This window comes from Myotis lucifugus, unplaced genomic scaffold (genome assembly GCF_000147115.1).
Source record: "Myotis lucifugus unplaced genomic scaffold, Myoluc2.0 scaffold_227, whole genome shotgun sequence".
Lineage (NCBI taxonomy): Eukaryota > Metazoa > Chordata > Mammalia > Chiroptera > Vespertilionidae > Myotis > Myotis lucifugus.
Window position 1 is genome coordinate 210,603 of NW_005871275.1, and position 9,753 is coordinate 220,355.

Consider the following 9,753-nt stretch of genomic DNA (forward strand, 5'->3'; position numbering starts at 1 on the left):
AATCGAATCATGACCTCCTGGTTCATAGGTCGATGCTCAACCATTGAGCCACACCAGCCAGGCTCGAGTTGACATCTTCTGTCACTGTAACAAGGAAATCATAGATTTGAGAGACAGGCTGTCTTTCTGTGGGGTCAATTGAAAGATGTTGCAAAGTATTGTGATTAAGAGCAGGGACTTTCCTGATTCTGTTGTTGGCCTCAAACAAGTCAGTCTCTCTGTTTACCTCAGTAAAAGGGGGTGATAGTGATGGTGATAAGGAGAGCACCCTCCTTTTAGAGTTGCAAGAGGACTAAAGAATGAGCTACTATTTGTGAAGAACTTAGAACAGTATGACACATTCCACTCATGAATGTTCAATCGACATCAAACCTTAGTAAAAGAACCCAATTCAAACCTTATTAAATTAACACAATGCAAACCTCTCAGATTCTGCGTTGAACTCATGAACCATAGCTCCCTGCAGAGTAACTGTTAAGAAGAGTACAAATTTCTGAGCACAGATTGAATATTGAGCTGAACACACATCACTAATTCAGAGGAGGCCTCTGCCCTTCACCTCCCATGAGAGGTTCAGCCTCCATTCTCTTGAGACCTGTTGCTTCTCTGATCTCTGCTGCTGCTCAGATATCAAGGGCACTTGTCTCTTCGGCCCCGTTTCCGATGATCTTTGTGTTCAAGCTGCTCTTAGTTTCTCCCAGTAAACAGTTTGCCTCCTATTACAACCCCAGTCCAGTCCAAGCCAATGAACATTTATTAAGCACCTACTAGCCCAAAGCACTAAGAGGAATGCAAAGATGTTCCTCCCCACCCTTCCTCTCAAGCAAGATGTGTGCAGGGCTCATTGAGTTACCACATGAAATGGAGCAAGCAACCTGGCTGAGACCCAAAGCGCTGCAGGCAGGCACACAGGGGACGGAACAGCAGGTGGCCACACAGAGGTGACCTTTGTTCCACGCCTTCAATGGTGAGATTTCAATAAAGGAGGCCCTGGCCTGTGAGCGGGGGAGGTGCGAGGTATTTATTCAGTAAACATGAGAGGCATAGCCTGTCTCTCATAAGTGCCTACCATGTTCCAGGTGTTAGGTTTGATCCCTGCTTAGCCACCTACTAGCTGTATGACCTTGGATAGTTTACAACCTCTCTGTGCCCCAGTCTCCTCGTGTATAAAATGGGGAGCATGATAATGTCTAAATATCTATCTCATAATAATATATATCTCTAGATTCAAGTGCTCTTAGAACAGTGTCTGCTATATACTACTAGTAGGTGCTCAATAAAGGCTTGCTAAGATTCTTGTTGTTGTTGAACATTGAACAAATAGTTGCTTTAGATACACCATCTGCCATCAGGAAGCTCACAAATATTGCTAGAGCCACAGACATGCAAACAAACAATTACACTGCATGCAGTCTCCTGGGAGAGATGTCCAGCGACATTTTTTGTGACCGCCCCCTCTCAAATTCTTTCGAATGAAAATGCCTTTCTGCGTTCCTGGCTTTCTCATAAACTACGTTAATGACATCCATGGAGCCTTGTGGAGGCAGCCAGGTGGCCCGCCTGTTGAACTCCCCAGGTCCAGGCGCAAGCAGATGCCACCACATATGTAAACACAAGAACAAACCAACAAAACAAAACCATGACAGGACAGAGGGCAGGAGACAGATCTGAAAAGCAATCGTAATACAGAATGGCAGAAAGGGAGGCGAGGACATTTTAGTAAAAGATGGAAAGGCAGTTAACTGTGGGTGCGCAGCGCTGCTCAGTGTATAATCACTAATGTGCTTTGGGCTCTTGTCTGGTCTCACGCATTCCCAGATACTGCAGTTATCAATAGCTCTGAAATGTTCACCTCCAGCCCAGACCTATCTGTGAAGTTCCTAAATCATGCAGGCGTCTCCAAAGGAATATTAGGGTCACCTCAAACTGCGCATGTCCCCAGATGGACTCATGGTCTCGCCCTCGAGCCTGGGGCTTCCCTCCCACTCTTCCCTGCTGCCCAAGCCGGAAACCCATGTCCTCCTGGCCCCCTGACCCCTGCCTCCCCCAGCGGGGGGTCAGCATTGAATCGTGTCCGATCACCCTGAGCTCTTTACACTTCACCCAGCACCTCTCGCCCCCTGAACACCCATGTTTCACCTCCAGGGTCTAGGCCAGTGATGGCGAACCTATGACACGCGTGTCAGAGGTGACACGCGAACTCATTTTGGGTGACACGCATCGACAGAGACAAAAATTGCATAATTCAAATATTTGTCTCTTGCAACGGCCAGAGTTGAGCATCACTCGAGTAATATTATTACTCGCGTTACTCATGATCAATAATGCAATTCTAAAACCGGATGTAAACATGTACATCAGCGTCGCGTAGCAAAGATACATAGTGAAAACATCCAAGATACATTGTCCCAATATTGACATTAATATAAAAAGGTTAAGAATTGCACTATAAAGAGATTAATCTTTACTCATGACATTTTATTTTTACTCGAGTGACAAAATGCCCAATTCTGGAAATGGCCTCGTTATTGTCAACATGTGCCTCGGGTAAGCTTCCCGTGCGTTCGGGTGCGTTCGGGTGCGTTCGGGTGCGTTCGGCAAATGGACGCACTTGATCGCCATGTTCGTTAGGAGACAGGAGTGGGAGGGTTAGAAGAAAAAGATATACAGTGCAACAGTGCTCGACGAAACATTCTGCGTGTTGGATAATTGATTACAGCACCATATATTTGTTGGTTATACATACTATCTTTGCATTGTTTTGCACCAGGAGTCAGTGCAACAACACTGCAAAAAGTTAATAGGTAAGAAACCTATCAACCTTTTATAAAAAACACCGTGATTTATATTTATTTATTTTTGCAGCCTTGTGATGGAGAATCAAAAAAATAAAAAAGCAAGATTGAATGATAAAGGAAGTGGAAGTAGCAGTAGCCGACCCTTTCAAGACATATGGACCGAGATGTACGGGATTGTCAACAGAAACAACAGATCATTGTGCATACTGTGTAATGAAATGGTAGTAAGCAGAACGTGGAATGTAAAGAGACATTTTGAAACTAATCATTGTCAGCTCTTGAAAAAAAGTATCGATGAAAGGAAGGAATACATTTCTAGGCAGCTACACCTCTATAAAAGTCAATCGAATTCCATCATTAAATTTGTAAGATGCTCTACAAATTTAACATCAACAAGTTACTGTATTGCTCACTCCATAGCTCAGCATGGAAAAGCCCTCAGTGATGGAGAATTTATTAAGGAAACATTTCTAAGATGTGCACCAGCTCTATTTCACGATATGAAAAATAAAGATGATATTATTAAAATAATTTCTGAGTTACCACTCAGTAGAAATACTATCAAAGACAGAATAATACATCTTAACAAAAACATACAACATCAATTAAAAAAAGACTTAAATAGTTGTAAAATTTTTCGATTTCTCTTGATGAAACTACTGATGTCACAGCAAATGCTCGGTTGGCCATTATTGCTAGATATTCTGATGGTCTCACAATGAGAGAAGAGTTGATAAAGTTAGAATCAGTGCCAATAAGTACATCAGGAAACGAAATATGTAAGGTTGTTATAAAAACATTCAGTGATTTAAACACTGATATCTCTAAAATTGTGTCAGTCACGACAGATGGGGCACCAAATATGGTGGGAAAAAATGTGGGATTCCTGAAATTGTTTATGGAAGCTATTAGACATCCACTTGTACCTTTCCATTGCATTATCCATCAGGAGGTGTTGTGTGCCAAATCGGGATTCTCAGAATTGAATGATTTAATGTCAGTTGTAACAAAAATTGTGAATTTTATAGCTTCTCGACCCCTTCACAAGCGAGAATTTTCTGCACTTTTATAGGAAGTTGATTCAACCTACAGAGGACTACTGATGTTCAATAATGTGAGATGGCTGAGTCGAGGTAAAGTACTTGAGCGATTTGTGGAGTGCTTTGAAGAAATTACGGTATTTATTGAGAATAAGGATCTGGCAAACTTTCCTCAGATCAACGATCATAAGTGGGTCAGCAATTTGATGTTTTTTACAGATCTCTCTGTTCATATGAATGAACTGGACTTAAAATTACAAGGTTTTGGCAAAAGTATTGACATTATGTTTGGATACATCAAATCTTTTGAAAGTAAGCTTAAAATTTTCAAGCGAGATATTGAAACTAAAACTTATAAGTATTTTCCTTGGATAAAAAAGTATTTTGAGAAGGCCACTACAATGAGTGTAATGGAGTCCATACTTATGTACCAGAATATAGTAAACTCGTTATTTGAACAGTTCAGCAAAAGATTCGACCAATTTAGAAGCCTAGAACAGACCATTAAAATAATTAAGTATCCGGATGTAGTTGTTTACAGTACTTTGGAATTAAAGGATTTCCAATGGATGCAAATTGACGATTTAGAGATGCAACTTGCAGATTTTCAAGGTAGCATTTGGACTCATGTGTTTGTCGACTTAAGGTCGAAACTTGAAAATCTGGAACGAAATCGTTTGAATAATGAAGAAGAGTGCGACTACGAACAAGAAATTTTGAGTGCTTGGAACAGAGTACCTGACACTTTTAGCAACATAAAAAAATCTAGCGATGGCTTTGCTAACAATTTTTTCATCAACATATTTTTGTGAGATTTTGTTCTCAGCATTCAATAATATTTAAACGAACAAAAGAAACCGACTAACAGATGAAGTTAGTGGGGCTTGCTTGGCCTTGAAGTGCACCAAGTATGAACCTGCAATCAAAGAATTAACAGACAAACTTCAGCACCAAAAAAGTCACTAATTTCTAGTTTTCATACCATTTGATTATCATTGTTTTCATTATTATTTTTTCCTAAATGTACATTGTTTTTCTGTTTTTGTTCATTTTATACATATTTTTTGGTTGATTTTTCTTTGTTAAATGGCATTTAAATATATAAAATAAATATCAAAAATATAAATCTTTTTTTACTATGGTTGCAAATATCAAAAAAAAATTATGAATATTTCTATATGTGACATGGCACCAGAGTTAAGTCAGGGTTTTTCAAAATTTTGACACGCTGAGCTCAAAAGGTTCGCCATCACTGGTCTAGGCCAACCACATATTTTATCAATTTCCTTGCCCATATGTTCCCGTCACTCCAATTTTCTTATTTATTTTTTTGTCCTGTCGTATAGATTCCTGGCAGTCACTTTGGGGACTATAAGTAAGCACATCAGAGAACACATGTACATCATTATGGGCCTGATCTTCACAGCCATCAAGTAAAATGGTGGGCAGGTGGTCTTAGCACCATTTACAGATGAGAAACCTGAGGCAGGCAGGTGCCCGGCGACGGTTCAGTCACTGAGCAGAGCTGGGGTGGGAACCCGGGTACCTGGCTTGTCACCTCCCAGTGCCTCCCGGCACCCCATCCCGCCTCTGTGCACCCGCATTTCTAGGGAAACGTCGCCCCAGCCTCGTGTCTATAATCTGTGGGGTCAACAACAAGAGGAGGCCACTCCTCTCCTTGTGATACAGGCAGGGCCAGAGTGGACAAGGTGAAAAAATACATAGAAAAACATTTAAAAGGGCCCTGACCTGGCATCGCCCCAGTCCAGGCAGCCTCCTCCCTACCCAGGTTCTTCCACATGGTGGGTTCACATAAATAATTACCGATTACTCCCCCTGACCTCGAACCTTAATTCCAGTCTAGTTTCCACCTTCCTCCAAAGTCGTTCCTCTTCGTGATAGACGAGGAAGTTAATGTGAGAGGAAAGAAACCAGGCTCAGTGCTGCATGAGGCCCCGCCCGGCAGGAATCCAGGGTTACACAAACCCGACCGGAAGCCGGTCAGCCAGGCCTCCTTCTCCGCTGTGGCCCCTGTGAGCCGGTCCATCCCAGGCCCTCTCCTGGCCCCTCTCCTGCCCCCTCTCTCCTGCTCCCTCTCCTGCCTCCTCTCCTGCCCCGACTCCACCCAGCTGCCAAGGGCCACTCCCATAGGAAAGGACTCCTCACCCAGGGTCCATGGAGCCCCAAGGGCTATGGACAGAGTCAGGATGTTCGTGAACTTGGATGAAGGAAAAAAATTACATTTTCATTTTCACTCACCTTGAACTGCAACTTATTTCCCATAAATTATTAGTGGAACTAGTGACAGACACGAACCACAGTCGTAACAACAGTGGCTGGGTTGCTGTCACCAATAGGAACTAGGAATTTTCGTGTCGCATTATGATAGTTGCAGACAGCTCAAAACATCATTCACACTCAGCATTCTTCAAACTGTGGGTACTCTTAGACCCGCAGTTAAAGTGTGGTATTTAATGCATTAATAAAGAAGCACATGCATCGCTATTTCATAAATTTATTTTTAAAATATGTTTATAACTGCATTTGAATACAATTAGTTCCCTTGGTGATCCTATGCACTTACTCTTATGCACATAAACACTTCGGTCCAGAACGGGTCCATGGATGTCCCCAGGCTGCCACACGGGCCTGTGGCCTCAGCAGTTGGAACCCCTGCTCGAGCCCCAGCGACATCCCACAGCCCGGCTTTACTCCACCCTGCCTCCACCTGTTTGCTCTTAAACCACCATTACAGGGATGAGGGTGGGAGTAAATTAACATTTCTGAATTGGGGGCTCCTCCTTCTGGCCACACAAGATGGCCAGAAACCCCTGGGTGGGATCCCCGCTTATTAATTCTACATGAGGTGTTTTGGGTGGGATGTTGAAGCTGAGTCCTGGGGAGACTGGGCCACCTGCTGGACTCTCAGGGACCCTCAGGAAGATTTGGGGTCACACAGGACTGCTGGAAGTCTAGAATCAGAGAAACTTCACATTGCTTTCAGTGGCCATCTCGTGCTTTGTACCCAAGTGTTGCCCTCGCCCTGCGGGACACTGCGTTCCCTAGGAGTGAAGGAAGGCCTTCGGGGCTGAGGAATTGGGATAAACATGCGCAGGTTCCAGCAGGCATGTGTCCTCTCCTGTCCTCTCCATACAAGCACACGCCCAACCACCTGAGACTCCCAGCCAGCAGGCAAAGACCCTGTGCTCAGAGCCTCTTCCTGTGGATCAGCCAGAAACAAAGCCAGGATCGCCCTGGAAGGAGTGCCTGAGATGGGAGGAAGACCAGGCGCTTCGCGTGTGTGACCGCCATTCCTCTCTTGGCAGCCCCAGCTGCCTGGGTGGTGGCTCACCTGGCCTTCATCGTTCATCCCAAGATGTTACTTCTATCATGTCCTCGGGGGCCGCTGTCTCCACCCGCTGTACTGTCCCAATAGACTCAAGTTCAGCTCATAAAAATAACCTAGGAGAGCAAATTCCCTTACGTGTTCTTTGTTCTTTGAACACATGGGCAAGGGTATGGAGAAGGCGCAGCTCTTCAGCACTCCTTGGATAATCTCAAAAGTACCTAGAGCTCTGATTAGATACCTCAGCACCCCAAGGCCCAGTCAGGTTGACACTTGAAATTAACCATAGCATCATTAAACATGAACTCCCACATCTACCCTCCACCCCCACCCTCTGGCAACCACCATGCTACTTCCTGTCTCTATGAATTTGACTACTTTGGGTACCTCATATAAGTGATATCATACAGAAATTTTCCTTTAGGATCTATGGTAATTCTATATTTAATTTTTTGAGGAATTACCAAATTATTTTCTGCAGTGGCTGTAATACAGTCCCACCAACAGTGCACAGGGGTTCAATTTCTCCACATGTTCACCCATACTTATTTTCTGGGGTGGGGGGGGGTTGTTTGTGTTTTTTGTTTGTTTTGATAATAGCCATCCTAACAGATGTGAGATGATACCTCATTGTAGTTTTTATTCTGATTTCCCTAATAATTAGTGATGCTGAACATCTTTTCATGTGCTTCACAGCCATTTGTATGTCTTCTTTAAAGAAGACATCTACTCAAGTCCTTTGCCCACTTATGAACTGCATAGTTTGTTTGGTTTTTGTTCTTGAGTTTTAGTTCTCTATACATTCTGGGTATTAATCCCTAATCAGCTATATGGCTTGCAAATGTTTTCTCCCTTTCTGTGGGTTGCCTATTACTCATTGATAGTGTTTTTTGATGCACAACAGTTTTTAATTTTCATAAAGCTCAATTTGAATATTTTTACATTGTTGCCTGTGCCTTTCTTTGATATCACATCCAAGAAATCATTGCCAAGTCTAATGTCGTGAAACTTTGTCCTATATTTTCTTTTAAAAGTTTTATAGTTTTAGCTCTTATGTTTAGGTCCTTGGTCCACTTTTGTATAAGGTGTTAGGTAAGGGTCCAGTTTGTCCTGCACCTTTTGTTGAAAAGACTGTCTTTTCCCCATTGGATGTCTCCTGGCACCTTGATGAAAATCATTTGACCATATATGCATGAGTTTATTTCTGGGCTCTTTCTTCGATTTCATTGGTCTACTAGACATGCCAGTATCACATTGTTTTGCTTGTTGTAGCTTTTTAATAAGTTTGAAATCAGGAAGTGTGAGTCCTCCAACTTTGTCCTTTTTCAAGATTATTTTGTCTGTATCGTATCTTAAGCCTTAGTTTCACCACTTGTAAAACAAGGATCATAGCTGCATCTGCCTCCCTGGATCGTGTGTGTTAGAAGAGGTAAGATGTGTAAACACTTAGCACTTTCAGGGAATATGGTAAGTCACATATCAAATTTTTCTATTAATACAAAATGCTATAACAATTCTTTAATGAGTTATTGCCTTTTCCAAATTAACAACTGTACTATGTCTTTCGTGCTTAGCCCACACCTTCTAGGAAGCCTAAGCCAGTCTCCCAGTGTTTACTGGCCCTGTCTCAGCATAAACAACCGAGACAGGAGCCGTCAAGCTGGCGCTCAAACCGCAGCTCATCCACATAACAGCTGTGTGACCGAGGTTGAAACTCACTCTCTCCAGCTTTTGTTTTTTATATTTGAAATGAGCATAATCCCTCCCTCTGGGTCTCCTGGGGGAGAGGGGGCAAATTAAATAATGTGTGTGAAAACCCTCCTACCATACATTGCACACAGTAAGCACCAAGTAAGTTCTGTATTCCTCCCTCCCCGCTTCTCTTTCCCCATTTTAGTTCTGCTCTAGACAGCTTGTTTCCTTGCTTTTCTGCTTTTTCTATGAGAAAGACACAGGAGAATTCTCTCTTTAAAGAAATAAGAAACATTTGTTTGGCCCAAATAGGGGCTAACAATGCAAGGTCCCACCCTTGAGAAAGCACTGAGACCATAAGGGCTTGAGGGACTGACCGTCAGCCTAAGGGTCACCACGCCCAGGGGCTCTGCCAGCCATGGAAGACCTCAGGACTGCACAGGCAGGCACATCTCAACCCAGGGGTTCATTCATGTATTTTTGTATTTGTTCATCAGGGAATAGTTACTGAAGGTCTACCACCCAGGCTGTGCCCACCAGGAATCCCTGCTCATGGGAAAAAGATGAACACAAAGATACATAGAGCAATGCATGCAGTGTGGATGGCGCTGGGTTAGCAGCAGCCTCAACCTGTTTTCTTTTCTTGAACTTCCTTCAGAAAGAACATTAAAAACAGCATAAAAATTATAGCCCGGCTGGCATGGCTCAGTGTTCGAGCGTCGACCTATGAACCAGGAGGTCACGGTTCAATTCCCAGTCAGGGCACATGCCCAGGTTGTGGGCTTGATCCCCAATGTGGGATATGCAGCAGGCAGCCGATCAATGATTCTCTCTCATCATTGATGTTTCTATCTCTCTCTCCCTCTCCCTTCCTCTC